Raw genomic sequence first — 14,032 nt, forward strand, 5'->3', positions numbered from 1 at the left:
GCAGTAATGGAATGACTGTTTTTTAAGTAAGGAAAATATAGTGAGTGTTGGGATGATAAAAAAACTAAGGTGTTTTTTTAACATTTTTTTTGGATGGAAAAATGTTGTTTTGTTGTTCCTGGAAAAGTACTGATGTATATTAATTGGTATTGGATGTATTGCTTATATATACAAGAGTTGCCTGTATTATGATAGATGTTTGTTTTTTTCTTTGGAAAGTAAAACTCTGTATGTTTCTTTTATGAACCAATAAACACTTATGGAAAACAAAAAATCTGTTCTTATCAGTTTAATATCTGATACGTCCCCTATCTGGGGACCATATATTAAATGGATTTTTAGAACAGGGAGATGGAAGAAGAGCTTGCTCTGTCCACTCCACGCATTGACCTGGTATTGCAGTACCTCCAGGACCGGTGCACTTCCCTTTGGGGATATTTGGCTTGTATCAAAAAATAGAAACAAATGACTGTCTGACAGAAAAAAAACAAACATGCATTTTTGGCTCTTTCTTTTGCAAAGAAAGAAGAAGATGAAATGACGACAAAATAAAGCCTCCTTCTTTTTGCTGTGTCTTGTTTGCTCTTTTGCGTGGCTTCTTACTTTCTTTTCTTTTCAGCTCCTCCTCGCATGGAGCAGGAGTGCCGCCTGCTGCCTAGCCTAATTCAGTCCGAACGAGCAGATGCCTAAGAAACTCCTGTTGAAGCTGTATCCAAATAGCCTGCATAGCAAACACTGCAGCAGCAAGCAGCAAGCAGCAAGCAGCAAATGCCTTGACTTGCTGGCTTCTTGTCACAATGGCTGGCTGGCTGAAATGACCTGAACTGAAAAGCCCAGCCACTGGCTGCTTGCATGCTTGCTGCCTGAGTTTCATGGCAGCCCGGACGAGTCGGCTAGCAGAGAAAAAGTGGGCGGTTCCTATGCAAATAAGCAGACGAAGCCTGGTGCCGGAAAAAGAACTGGAAGCATGTGCCTTTTTGGCTGTTTGCTGGCCATGCGGGCCCCCCAGCAGTGTGTGCGGCTGCTTTTCTTTACTCCATAGAAAGTCTTTGGCTTTTGCATCCGTCGTCGTCGTCGCCGCCGCTGCTGCATAGACTCCCCGGGGCTGTGTCGGGAGGAGCGGAGGGACTGGAGGCAGGCCTGCTGGGGGAGGAGGCGAGCGGGCAGCCAGCGGCTCCCTCTGCCCTTCTCCCTAAAGCGTAGCGCCCCTGGCCGTCGGGCGGCGCTCAGGCGGGGGCCCATTTCTGGTTATCGCTTCTCGGCCTTTTGGCTAAGATCAAGTGTAGTATCTGTTCTTATCAGTTTAATATCTGATACGTCCCCTATCTGGGGACCATATATTAAATGGATTTTTAGAACAGGGAGATGGAAGAAGAGCTTGCTCTGTCCACTCCACGCATTGACCTGGTATTGCAGTACCTCCAGGACCGGTGCACTTCCCTTTGGGGATATTTGGCTTGTATCAAAAAATAGAAACAAATGACTGTCTGACAGAAAAAAAACAAACATGCATTTTTGGCTCTTTCTTTTGCAAAGAAAGAAGAAGATGAAATGACGACAAAATAAAGCCTCCTTCTTTTTGCTGTGTCTTGTTTGCTCTTTTGCGTGGCTTCTTACTTTCTTTTCTTTTCAGCTCCTCCTCGCATGGAGCAGGAGTGCCGCCTGCTGCCTAGCCTAATTCAGTCCGAACGAGCAGATGCCTAAGAAACTCCTGTTGAAGCTGTATCCAAATAGCCTGCATAGCAAACACTGCAGCAGCAAGCAGCAAGCAGCAAGCAGCAAATGCCTTGACTTGCTGGCTTCTTGTCACAATGGCTGGCTGGCTGAAATGACCTGAACTGAAAAGCCCAGCCACTGGCTGCTTGCATGCTTGCTGCCTGAGTTTCATGGCAGCCCGGACGAGTCGGCTAGCAGAGAAAAAGTGGGCGGTTCCTATGCAAATAAGCAGACGAAGCCTGGTGCCGGAAAAAGAACTGGAAGCATGTGCCTTTTTGGCTGTTTGCTGGCCATGCGGGCCCCCCAGCAGTGTGTGCGGCTGCTTTTCTTTACTCCATAGAAAGTCTTTGGCTTTTGCATCCGTCGTCGTCGCCGCCGCCGCTGCTGCATAGACTCCCCGGGGCTGTGTCGGGAGGAGCGGAGGGACTGGAGGCAGGCCTGCTGGGGGAGGAGGCGAGCGGGCAGCCAGCGGCTCCCTCTGCCCTTCTCCCTAAAGCGTAGCGCCCCTGGCCGTCGGGCGGCGCTCAGGCGGGGGCCCATTTCTGGTTATCGCTTCTCGGCCTTTTGGCTAAGATCAAGTGTAGTATCTGTTCTTATCAGTTTAATATCTGATACGTCCCCTATCTGGGGACCATATATTAAATGGATTTTTAGAACAGGGAGATGGAAGAAGAGCTTGCTCTGTCCACTCCACGCATTGACCTGGTATTGCAGTACCTCCAGGACCGGTGCACTTCCCTTTGGGGATATTTGGCTTGTATCAAAAAATAGAAACAAATGACTGTCTGACAGAAAAAAAACAAACATGCATTTTTGGCTCTTTCTTTTGCAAAGAAAGAAGAAGATGAAATGACGACAAAATAAAGCCTCCTTCTTTTTGCTGTGTCTTGTTTGCTCTTTTGCGTGGCTTCTTACTTTCTTTTCTTTTCAGCTCCTCCTCGCATGGAGCAGGAGTGCCGCCTGCTGCCTAGCCTAATTCAGTCCGAACGAGCAGATGCCTAAGAAACTCCTGTTGAAGCTGTATCCAAATAGCCTGCATAGCAAACACTGCAGCAGCAAGCAGCAAGCAGCAAGCAGCAAATGCCTTGACTTGCTGGCTTCTTGTCACAATGGCTGGCTGGCTGAAATGACCTGAACTGAAAAGCCCAGCCACTGGCTGCTTGCATGCTTGCTGCCTGAGTTTCATGGCAGCCCGGACGAGTCGGCTAGCAGAGAAAAAGTGGGCGGTTCCTATGCAAATAAGCAGACGAAGCCTGGTGCCGGAAAAAGAACTGGAAGCATGTGCCTTTTTGGCTGTTTGCTGGCCATGCGGGCCCCCCAGCAGTGTGTGCGGCTGCTTTTCTTTACTCCATAGAAAGTCTTTGGCTTTTGCATCCGTCGTCGTCGTCGCCGCCGCTGCTGCATAGACTCCCCGGGGCTGTGTCGGGAGGAGCGGAGGGACTGGAGGCAGGCCTGCTGGGGGAGGAGGCGAGCGGGCAGCCAGCGGCTCCCTCTGCCCTTCTCCCTAAAGCGTAGCGCCCCTGGCCGTCGGGCGGCGCTCAGGCGGGGGCCCATTTCTGGTTATCGCTTCTCGGCCTTTTGGCTAAGATCAAGTGTAGTATCTGTTCTTATCAGTTTAATATCTGATACGTCCCCTATCTGGGGACCATATATTAAATGGATTTTTAGAACAGGGAGATGGAAGAAGAGCTTGCTCTGTCCACTCCACGCATTGACCTGGTATTGCAGTACCTCCAGGACCGGTGCACTTCCCTTTGGGGATATTTGGCTTGTATCAAAAAATAGAAACAAATGACTGTCTGACAGAAAAAAAACAAACATGCATTTTTGGCTCTTTCTTTTGCAAAGAAAGAAGAAGATGAAATGACGACAAAATAAAGCCTCCTTCTTTTTGCTGTGTCTTGTTTGCTCTTTTGCGTGGCTTCTTACTTTCTTTTCTTTTCAGCTCCTCCTCGCATGGAGCAGGAGTGCCGCCTGCTGCCTAGCCTAATTCAGTCCGAACGAGCAGATGCCTAAGAAACTCCTGTTGAAGCTGTATCCAAATAGCCTGCATAGCAAACACTGCAGCAGCAAGCAGCAAGCAGCAAGCAGCAAATGCCTTGACTTGCTGGCTTCTTGTCACAATGGCTGGCTGGCTGAAATGACCTGAACTGAAAAGCCCAGCCACTGGCTGCTTGCATGCTTGCTGCCTGAGTTTCATGGCAGCCCGGACGAGTCGGCTAGCAGAGAAAAAGTGGGCGGTTCCTATGCAAATAAGCAGACGAAGCCTGGTGCCGGAAAAAGAACTGGAAGCATGTGCCTTTTTGGCTGTTTGCTGGCCATGCGGGCCCCCCAGCAGTGTGTGCGGCTGCTTTTCTTTACTCCATAGAAAGTCTTTGGCTTTTGCATCCGTCGTCGTCGTCGCCGCCGCTGCTGCATAGACTCCCCGGGGCTGTGTCGGGAGGAGCGGAGGGACTGGAGGCAGGCCTGCTGGGGGAGGAGGCGAGCGGGCAGCCAGCGGCTCCCTCTGCCCTTCTCCCTAAAGCGTAGCGCCCCTGGCCGTCGGGCGGCGCTCAGGCGGGGGCCCATTTCTGGTTATCGCTTCTCGGCCTTTTGGCTCAGATCAAGTGTCTGGGTCAGGAGGTCCAACGGGAAGGCGACGGTCCGGCACCTCGGCCTTGCAGCATCGCTCGAAAGAGCTAAAGCTGCATGCTGCTATAGGGGTGCCGCACCAGAGCTGACCAAAGAAGGACGATGGCAGCATGGATGGCTGTAAAGAATACGATCCGGCTCCTAGTCGAGGAGGCCGTGCGAGACCGAGTTCGCCTGAAGTACATCGTGGAGATGGTGGTGACGGATTTATGGAAGATGGACATCAGAGACGTGTACTGCCTGCAGGATTTCCCGAACCAAGGGATCTTTGATGTGACGTTCAGATCAGAAGCCGATTGCTGGAACGCTTATGAAAGGAGCAGAGAGAAGGAAAAACATTCAGCAATGGTGGGGATCAAAGTGATTCCTTGTTTTACGCTGGGAGAGAGGCCAGTCACGGTCCATATGTTCAACCCCTTTGTGCAGAAGGAGGACATCGCGGATTTTCTGAAGAGATACTGCACGACGGTTAAAGGGGGTGAGGAAGTGAAGAATTTCTACGGAACTTTTAATGGCAAAAGACGTTTCCTGGTTCATTTTAAAGAGGATCCGGGACGTATAGGGGGAGTGATGCACCCCCCAGCCAGTTTCAGCATTGGTGGCAACAGGGGTTTTTTGAACTATCCTGGACAACCCCTGTTTTGCAGGAAGTGCCATTTATTTGGGCATACCAAAGAAAGGTGTGAGAAGAAAGAAATGGTGTGCCGGAATTGTGGGGAGGAGGGGCATGGCGCCGCCATGTGTACGGTGCCTAAGAAATGCGATATTTGTGGTGTGAGGGGGCATTTGGCTCGGCAATGTCCGAAAAGAACTTACGCCCATATGGCAAGAGCCAGCAGAGAAGAGGAGGCTCGAGAGACTGTAAAAGACTTTGGTGAAGGAGGGGGGGCGCCGGCAAAAACATGTGAAATTGTGCAAGAGTTTGAGCTAAGCGGTGAGGGGGAGACCCAGCATAAAAAGGAAGAGGTGATTGAGGTGGGAGAAACCCCAGAGTTTATGCAAACAGACCTTCCTTCTCAAAGGCAGGGGGTACAGGGCTCAATGGAAAGGAAAGAATCAGAGAGGGTGGAGGGTGAGCAAAGTCAAAGCTTGGAAGGGAAAATTGAAGTGTATGAGGCTCTAGAAGTTGTTAGTCCAATGGAAAGCTCTCAAGAAGATTTGGGGGATAAGTTTTGTCCCCACTGGACAGAAGGGGAAGAGGGATACAGAGGTTTAGAGGCAATACAAGAAGCTGTGAGAGTTTTAGAGACGGGGAAAGGACAAGAGGTAAAGAGTACAATACAGGAGGAAGAGATGGAGGTCGGAGGTTCAGAAAAGAAAGCCTTAAAACGCAGGCAAAAGGAGAGTAAAAAGAAAGCAGAAATTGAGGCAGGTACGGAAGCAGGCCCCAGCAAAAGGGGAAGTATGGAACAGAAGGGTAGTGAGAGTGATAGTTCATCCTCACAAAAAAGTCAGGGAAGTGATCAAATGCAGGGGAAAGGGAAAGTACAGAGGAAAGTAAGCAGAACGAGTGGAGAAGAAGATACAGCTAAGGAAACAGCTGAAAGGGAAAGATTTTTTTTGGAAAAGAAGAAAGCAAGAGAGAAAGAACAGGAGATAAACAACAGAATAGAACTCCAAAGACTTTTACTAGTTTGGGATGATACAGAAGAGAAAACAAGATTAGAAATGATAGAGAGAAATATAATTTCACTTGAAGCAGGTTTAAAAATGAAACCAGGGACCTCTTTGAGTACTCGGAAAAGAAGAGATGTATAGAAATGTTTAAAATTGAATGGTTTAGAACATAAAATGATAGAGTTTACGTTTGATATGTTTTCTATTTTAGAAGAGATATATATATTCCAAAATATTATATATGTTTTGAAAAGTTTTGAATGTTGTAAAATAAATTATGCACAAATAAACAACTTTAAAACAAAAAAATCTGTTCTTATCAGTTTAATATCTGATACGTCCCCTATCTGGGGACCATATATTAAATGGATTTTTAGAACAGGGAGATGGAAGAAGAGCTTGCTCTGTCCACTCCACGCATTGACCTGGTATTGCAGTACCTCCAGGACCGGTGCACTTCCCTTTGGGGATATTTGGCTTGTATCAAAAAATAGAAACAAATGACTGTCTGACAGAAAAAAAACAAACATGCATTTTTGGCTCTTTCTTTTGCAAAGAAAGAAGAAGATGAAATGACGACAAAATAAAGCCTCCTTCTTTTTGCTGTGTCTTGTTTGCTCTTTTGCGTGGCTTCTTACTTTCTTTTCTTTTCAGCTCCTCCTCGCATGGAGCAGGAGTGCCGCCTGCTGCCTAGCCTAATTCAGTCCGAACGAGCAGATGCCTAAGAAACTCCTGTTGAAGCTGTATCCAAATAGCCTGCATAGCAAACACTGCAGCAGCAAGCAGCAAGCAGCAAGCAGCAAATGCCTTGACTTGCTGGCTTCTTGTCACAATGGCTGGCTGGCTGAAATGACCTGAACTGAAAAGCCCAGCCACTGGCTGCTTGCATGCTTGCTGCCTGAGTTTCATGGCAGCCCGGACGAGTCGGCTAGCAGAGAAAAAGTGGGCGGTTCCTATGCAAATAAGCAGACGAAGCCTGGTGCCGGAAAAAGAACTGGAAGCATGTGCCTTTTTGGCTGTTTGCTGGCCATGCGGGCCCCCCAGCAGTGTGTGCGGCTGCTTTTCTTTACTCCATAGAAAGTCTTTGGCTTTTGCATCCGTCGTCGTCGTCGCCGCCGCTGCTGCATAGACTCCCCGGGGCTGTGTCGGGAGGAGCGGAGGGACTGGAGGCAGGCCTGCTGGGGGAGGAGGCGAGCGGGCAGCCAGCGGCTCCCTCTGCCCTTCTCCCTAAAGCGTAGCGCCCCTGGCCGTCGGGCGGCGCTCAGGCGGGGGCCCATTTCTGGTTATCGCTTCTCGGCCTTTTGGCTAAGATCAAGTGTAGTATCTGTTCTTATCAGTTTAATATCTGATACGTCCCCTATCTGGGGACCATATATTAAATGGATTTTTAGAACAGGGAGATGGAAGAAGAGCTTGCTCTGTCCACTCCACGCATTGACCTGGTATTGCAGTACCTCCAGGACCGGTGCACTTCCCTTTGGGGATATTTGGCTTGTATCAAAAAATAGAAACAAATGACTGTCTGACAGAAAAAAAACAAACATGCATTTTTGGCTCTTTCTTTTGCAAAGAAAGAAGAAGATGAAATGACGACAAAATAAAGCCTCCTTCTTTTTGCTGTGTCTTGTTTGCTCTTTTGCGTGGCTTCTTACTTTCTTTTCTTTTCAGCTCCTCCTCGCATGGAGCAGGAGTGCCGCCTGCTGCCTAGCCTAATTCAGTCCGAACGAGCAGATGCCTAAGAAACTCCTGTTGAAGCTGTATCCAAATAGCCTGCATAGCAAACACTGCAGCAGCAAGCAGCAAGCAGCAAGCAGCAAATGCCTTGACTTGCTGGCTTCTTGTCACAATGGCTGGCTGGCTGAAATGACCTGAACTGAAAAGCCCAGCCACTGGCTGCTTGCATGCTTGCTGCCTGAGTTTCATGGCAGCCCGGACGAGTCGGCTAGCAGAGAAAAAGTGGGCGGTTCCTATGCAAATAAGCAGACGAAGCCTGGTGCCGGAAAAAGAACTGGAAGCATGTGCCTTTTTGGCTGTTTGCTGGCCATGCGGGCCCCCCAGCAGTGTGTGCGGCTGCTTTTCTTTACTCCATAGAAAGTCTTTGGCTTTTGCATCCGTCGTCGTCGTCGCCGCCGCTGCTGCATAGACTCCCCGGGGCTGTGTCGGGAGGAGCGGAGGGACTGGAGGCAGGCCTGCTGGGGGAGGAGGCGAGCGGGCAGCCAGCGGCTCCCTCTGCCCTTCTCCCTAAAGCGTAGCGCCCCTGGCCGTCGGGCGGCGCTCAGGCGGGGGCCCATTTCTGGTTATCGCTTCTCGGCCTTTTGGCTAAGATCAAGTGTAGTATCTGTTCTTATCAGTTTAATATCTGATACGTCCCCTATCTGGGGACCATATATTAAATGGATTTTTAGAACAGGGAGATGGAAGAAGAGCTTGCTCTGTCCACTCCACGCATTGACCTGGTATTGCAGTACCTCCAGGACCGGTGCACTTCCCTTTGGGGATATTTGGCTTGTATCAAAAAATAGAAACAAATGACTGTCTGACAGAAAAAAAACAAACATGCATTTTTGGCTCTTTCTTTTGCAAAGAAAGAAGAAGATGAAATGACGACAAAATAAAGCCTCCTTCTTTTTGCTGTGTCTTGTTTGCTCTTTTGCGTGGCTTCTTACTTTCTTTTCTTTTCAGCTCCTCCTCGCATGGAGCAGGAGTGCCGCCTGCTGCCTAGCCTAATTCAGTCCGAACGAGCAGATGCCTAAGAAACTCCTGTTGAAGCTGTATCCAAATAGCCTGCATAGCAAACACTGCAGCAGCAAGCAGCAAGCAGCAAGCAGCAAATGCCTTGACTTGCTGGCTTCTTGTCACAATGGCTGGCTGGCTGAAATGACCTGAACTGAAAAGCCCAGCCACTGGCTGCTTGCATGCTTGCTGCCTGAGTTTCATGGCAGCCCGGACGAGTCGGCTAGCAGAGAAAAAGTGGGCGGTTCCTATGCAAATAAGCAGACGAAGCCTGGTGCCGGAAAAAGAACTGGAAGCATGTGCCTTTTTGGCTGTTTGCTGGCCATGCGGGCCCCCCAGCAGTGTGTGCGGCTGCTTTTCTTTACTCCATAGAAAGTCTTTGGCTTTTGCATCCGTCGTCGTCGTCGCCGCCGCTGCTGCATAGACTCCCCGGGGCTGTGTCGGGAGGAGCGGAGGGACTGGAGGCAGGCCTGCTGGGGGAGGAGGCGAGCGGGCAGCCAGCGGCTCCCTCTGCCCTTCTCCCTAAAGCGTAGCGCCCCTGGCCGTCGGGCGGCGCTCAGGCGGGGGCCCATTTCTGGTTATCGCTTCTCGGCCTTTTGGCTAAGATCAAGTGTAGTATCTGTTCTTATCAGTTTAATATCTGATACGTCCCCTATCTGGGGACCATATATTAAATGGATTTTTAGAACAGGGAGATGGAAGAAGAGCTTGCTCTGTCCACTCCACGCATTGACCTGGTATTGCAGTACCTCCAGGACCGGTGCACTTCCCTTTGGGGATATTTGGCTTGTATCAAAAAATAGAAACAAATGACTGTCTGACAGAAAAAAAACAAACATGCATTTTTGGCTCTTTCTTTTGCAAAGAAAGAAGAAGATGAAATGACGACAAAATAAAGCCTCCTTCTTTTTGCTGTGTCTTGTTTGCTCTTTTGCGTGGCTTCTTACTTTCTTTTCTTTTCAGCTCCTCCTCGCATGGAGCAGGAGTGCCGCCTGCTGCCTAGCCTAATTCAGTCCGAACGAGCAGATGCCTAAGAAACTCCTGTTGAAGCTGTATCCAAATAGCCTGCATAGCAAACACTGCAGCAGCAAGCAGCAAGCAGCAAGCAGCAAATGCCTTGACTTGCTGGCTTCTTGTCACAATGGCTGGCTGGCTGAAATGACCTGAACTGAAAAGCCCAGCCACTGGCTGCTTGCATGCTTGCTGCCTGAGTTTCATGGCAGCCCGGACGAGTCGGCTAGCAGAGAAAAAGTGGGCGGTTCCTATGCAAATAAGCAGACGAAGCCTGGTGCCGGAAAAAGAACTGGAAGCATGTGCCTTTTTGGCTGTTTGCTGGCCATGCGGGCCCCCCAGCAGTGTGTGCGGCTGCTTTTCTTTACTCCATAGAAAGTCTTTGGCTTTTGCATCCGTCGTCGTCGTCGCCGCCGCTGCTGCATAGACTCCCCGGGGCTGTGTCGGGAGGAGCGGAGGGACTGGAGGCAGGCCTGCTGGGGGAGGAGGCGAGCGGGCAGCCAGCGGCTCCCTCTGCCCTTCTCCCTAAAGCGTAGCGCCCCTGGCCGTCGGGCGGCGCTCAGGCGGGGGCCCATTTCTGGTTATCGCTTCTCGGCCTTTTGGCTCAGATCATTGTGTCTGAGTCAGGGGCTTAGCTGGGACTGTGCACCCTTGGCCCTGTGGCATCGGCTCCTTCGGGAGTCTTAAGCCACTTGCTGCTTTTGGGGGGGCACGCTATCCTGAGCTTGCTAGGAAGGCGATCGAAGAAAGATGGCGACAGGCGCGCATCTTAAGGACACGATCCGGTTCCTGATTGATGCAGAGGAAAGAGACCGTGTTGGGCTGAAGTTCGTGGTCGAGGACGTGCTGCGGAGAGTCGGAGTGGACACTGGGAAAGTGTTTTGCCTGCAGGACTTCCAGCGCCAGGGCATCTTTGATGTGACGTTCCGTATGGGAGGAGATTGCCTGGATGTCTTCGAGAAAGTGAAGGAAATGATGACGGACCCGAGCATGCAAGGAGTGAAAGTCATTCCGAGTTTCCAGATGGATGAGAAGATGGTGACGGTACATATGTACAACCCGTTTGTGCCAATAGAAGACGTGGTGATGTTCTTGAAGCGATACAGCACAAGTGTCAAAGGTGGTGTAGAAGTAAAGAACGCGTACGGGATGTACAATGGAAAGAGGAGGTTTTGGATCCGGCTCAGACCAGACCCTGGCGGTGTGGGAGGGGTGGCTCATCCGCCCTCAGCTTTTAGCATTGGTGGGAACCGGGGTTTTTTGAACTATTATGGCCAACCTACATATTGTAGGAACTGCTACCAGTATGGACATACAAGAGATTTTTGTGAGAAAACTGGGAGAATCTGCAGGAACTGTGGAAAAGAAGGACATTGGGCTGCAGATTGTGATATTCCCAAAAAATGCGATTTGTGTGGGGACATTGGACATCTCGCGCGGCAGTGTTCAAAGAAAAGCTATGCGCGAGCAGCCAAAATGGGTTTTGGTGCAGAGGAAGCAGATGATTTAGTGTTTAATGGTAGGATACAGAAGAGAATAGGGGAAATGCAAGGGGAGGGATTGGAAGCAGCCTTGGCTGAGCGGGAGAGGGAGGTACTGAGAAAAAAAAAGGAGGAGGATGTTTTTTTGGAGACCTTCGCGCAGAAGCCTGAAGTAGTGTTGCAGGAGGGGGAAAGGGCATTATTGCAGAAAGGGATAGGGGGAGAAGAAACAGAGACTGTGGTTGTGTCTGCCCCAAGTTGGGATGAAAGCATGGAAGCTCAAGACGCACAGGGGGGGGAGGGGAAGTCTTGTGAAGAACAGGAGGAGGGAATGGAGGTCACAGTAGGGGAAAAGAAGCTCCAAAAACGTAAAAGTAAACAGGAAGTAGGTAGCAGAGAAGCGAAGGAGGACCAAGGGGAGGAGAATAGAGAGGGGCCTAGGGAGAAAGTAGAGAGGGTAGTAAAGACAGAGAGGGGTCAGTTAGGGGAAGCACCAAGAAGGAGTGCTTTAGAGGAGAAAATGGGGGAGTTTCACCGCGCAGTAGGGGAGGTAGAGTTCTGGGTAGCGATTTTTAGGAAGCAACATGAAGGAAGTACAGATCAGCAAATTATAAAAAGATTAGATGAAGTAATGCACCAAAGGAAAAACATTACAAAAGAGGAATATGAGGAAATGAGAAAAGAGAATATACATTTGGTGGAGGTGAAAGAAGGCAGAGCAGTCCTCAAGGAAAGAGAGGAGGAAAGGGAGCTTTTTGGAGAACTGGAGGATATTAGTGAGGAGGAGGATAGTAGTGAGGAAGAGGAAGTAAAAGGTCTGGGAAGGTCCCATAAGGTGACCCTGGTAAGCCGGACAGAGGTGACAGTGGTGGAGGAGACCCCGGAAAGTATTATACAAGACGAAAGGGAGAAAAAGGAGAGTGAGTTTAAGGGATACCCGGGTGTTGTGGAAACACAAACTCAGGGAATAACACCTACAAGGGCGGGGAGTAGCGGCAGTGATTGGGGAGAGATCTCCTCATCCGAAAGTGAAAGAAGTGGAGAGCAAAAGAAGGTTAAGGGACACCTAAATGAAGAGGGAAAAACGGGGGAGACAACAAGTATGCCAAAACGGAAAGTGGGAGGGACAAGTAGGAGTGAAAGTGAAGGAGGAGCAGCCTCAATGGCAGAGAGATCAGAAAGTGAAGGAAGTGGGGGGCAAGAAAAGGATAAGGGACGCCCAAGTAAAAAGGAAGAAAGGGACTCTGTGTTCAAAGTAAGCTGGGATATGGAAAAAAAACAGGAATATTTAGACAAGAAATTAAAGGAGTTTGAGGAGAAAATAGGAGAGGCAAAAGTATGGTATAAGATGATACAGCAGGCAAACCCTCATGGGGGGATAGACCAAAAAATAAGTGACATAGAGAAGATGCTATCTAAGAAGGAAAAGATGGCGCCAAAGGATTTTGAGACAGAAAAGGAAAGATATAGGAAGATGTTAGAGAGACAAATAGCAAGTAATGAGAAAAGTAAAAGGCGGGTGTAAGTATGCAATGTATGTCTGATTGGTGGAAAAATTAAATTGAAAATGTTGATGAAGAATGTTAGCAAAGGGTTGCAATAGAGTTTTGTTGTAATGAATAATGTGGTTGGGCTTTGTAAAACGTATTATTTGTTGAAAAGTTTTCTTATCTGATGGGTATGTAAATCTTGTGTTTGTAAAGTGTGAAGGGTTTGGTAAAGTAACCAAGATAATTTTTGTAGTAGGAATTATGAAGGTATTTTCGGAAAGTGTCAAATTGTTTGCTGGTATAAAATGTATTATTTGTATTGAAGTTTGAAAAAAAAAAACATTTAAATGTTGTTAAATTTATCTCTGTGTTAATAAACACAAATAAAACAAAAAAAAAAAAAAAAAAAAATCTGTTCTTATCAGTTTAATATCTGATACGTCCCCTATCTGGGGACCATATATTAAATGGATTTTTAGAACAGGGAGATGGAAGAAGAGCTTGCTCTGTCCACTCCACGCATTGACCTGGTATTGCAGTACCTCCAGGACCGGTGCACTTCCCTTTGGGGATATTTGGCTTGTATCAAAAAATAGAAACAAATGACTGTCTGACAGAAAAAAAACAAACATGCATTTTTGGCTCTTTCTTTTGCAAAGAAAGAAGAAGATGAAATGACGACAAAATAAAGCCTCCTTCTTTTTGCTGTGTCTTGTTTGCTCTTTTGCGTGGCTTCTTACTTTCTTTTCTTTTCAGCTCCTCCTCGCATGGAGCAGGAGTGCCGCCTGCTGCCTAGCCTAATTCAGTCCGAACGAGCAGATGCCTAAGAAACTCCTGTTGAAGCTGTATCCAAATAGCCTGCATAGCAAACACTGCAGCAGCAAGCAGCAAGCAGCAAGCAGCAAATGCCTTGACTTGCTGGCTTCTTGTCACAATGGCTGGCTGGCTGAAATGACCTGAACTGAAAAGCCCAGCCACTGGCTGCTTGCATGCTTGCTGCCTGAGTTTCATGGCAGCCCGGACGAGTCGGCTAGCAGAGAAAAAGTGGGCGGTTCCTATGCAAATAAGCAGACGAAGCCTGGTGCCGGAAAAAGAACTGGAAGCATGTGCCTTTTTGGCTGTTTGCTGGCCATGCGGGCCCCCCAGCAGTGTGTGCGGCTGCTTTTCTTTACTCCATAGAAAGTCTTTGGCTTTTGCATCCGTCGTCGTCGTCGCCGCCGCTGCTGCATAGACTCCCCGGGGCTGTGTCGGGAGGAGCGGAGGGACTGGAGGCAGGCCTGCTGGGGGAGGAGGCGAGCGGGCAGCCAGCGGCTCCCTCTGCCCTTCTCCCTAAAGCGTAGCGCCCCTGGCCGT

At 49.0% G+C, this 14,032-nt stretch overlaps 7 non-coding genes and 2 pseudogenes across 7 annotated transcripts; all 9 read left to right on the plus strand.

Moving 5' to 3' along the window:
• Nucleotides 1–232: 232 nt before the first annotated feature.
• Nucleotides 233–427, plus strand: LOC142500029 (U2 spliceosomal RNA). The gene has a single exon (XR_012802780.1). It is a non-coding gene; the product is annotated as a U2 spliceosomal RNA (small nuclear RNA).
• Nucleotides 428–1,250: 823 nt separating this feature from the next.
• Nucleotides 1,251–1,441, plus strand: LOC142500541 (U2 spliceosomal RNA). The gene has a single exon (XR_012803089.1). It is a non-coding gene; the product is annotated as a U2 spliceosomal RNA (small nuclear RNA).
• An 823-nt stretch (nucleotides 1,442–2,264) lies between these two features.
• On the plus strand, nucleotides 2,265–2,455 carry LOC142500542 (U2 spliceosomal RNA). Its single transcript, XR_012803090.1, has one exon. It is a non-coding gene; the product is annotated as a U2 spliceosomal RNA (small nuclear RNA).
• An 823-nt stretch (nucleotides 2,456–3,278) lies between these two features.
• LOC142500543 (U2 spliceosomal RNA) lies at nucleotides 3,279–3,469 on the plus strand. Its single transcript, XR_012803091.1, has one exon. It is a non-coding gene; the product is annotated as a U2 spliceosomal RNA (small nuclear RNA).
• Nucleotides 3,470–6,253: 2,784 nt separating this feature from the next.
• On the plus strand, nucleotides 6,254–6,426 carry LOC142500809 (U2 spliceosomal RNA; annotated as a pseudogene).
• An 823-nt stretch (nucleotides 6,427–7,249) lies between these two features.
• LOC142500544 (U2 spliceosomal RNA) lies at nucleotides 7,250–7,440 on the plus strand. Its single transcript, XR_012803092.1, has one exon. It is a non-coding gene; the product is annotated as a U2 spliceosomal RNA (small nuclear RNA).
• Nucleotides 7,441–8,263: 823 nt separating this feature from the next.
• LOC142500546 (U2 spliceosomal RNA) lies at nucleotides 8,264–8,454 on the plus strand. Its single transcript, XR_012803093.1, has one exon. It is a non-coding gene; the product is annotated as a U2 spliceosomal RNA (small nuclear RNA).
• An 823-nt stretch (nucleotides 8,455–9,277) lies between these two features.
• Nucleotides 9,278–9,468, plus strand: LOC142500547 (U2 spliceosomal RNA). Its single transcript, XR_012803094.1, has one exon. It is a non-coding gene; the product is annotated as a U2 spliceosomal RNA (small nuclear RNA).
• Nucleotides 9,469–13,040: 3,572 nt separating this feature from the next.
• On the plus strand, nucleotides 13,041–13,243 carry LOC142500248 (U2 spliceosomal RNA; annotated as a pseudogene).
• The last annotated feature ends 789 nt before the right edge of the window (nucleotides 13,244–14,032 follow it).

Source organism: Ascaphus truei, chromosome 7, assembly GCF_040206685.1.
Source record: "Ascaphus truei isolate aAscTru1 chromosome 7, aAscTru1.hap1, whole genome shotgun sequence".
Taxonomy (NCBI): domain Eukaryota; kingdom Metazoa; phylum Chordata; class Amphibia; order Anura; family Ascaphidae; genus Ascaphus; species Ascaphus truei.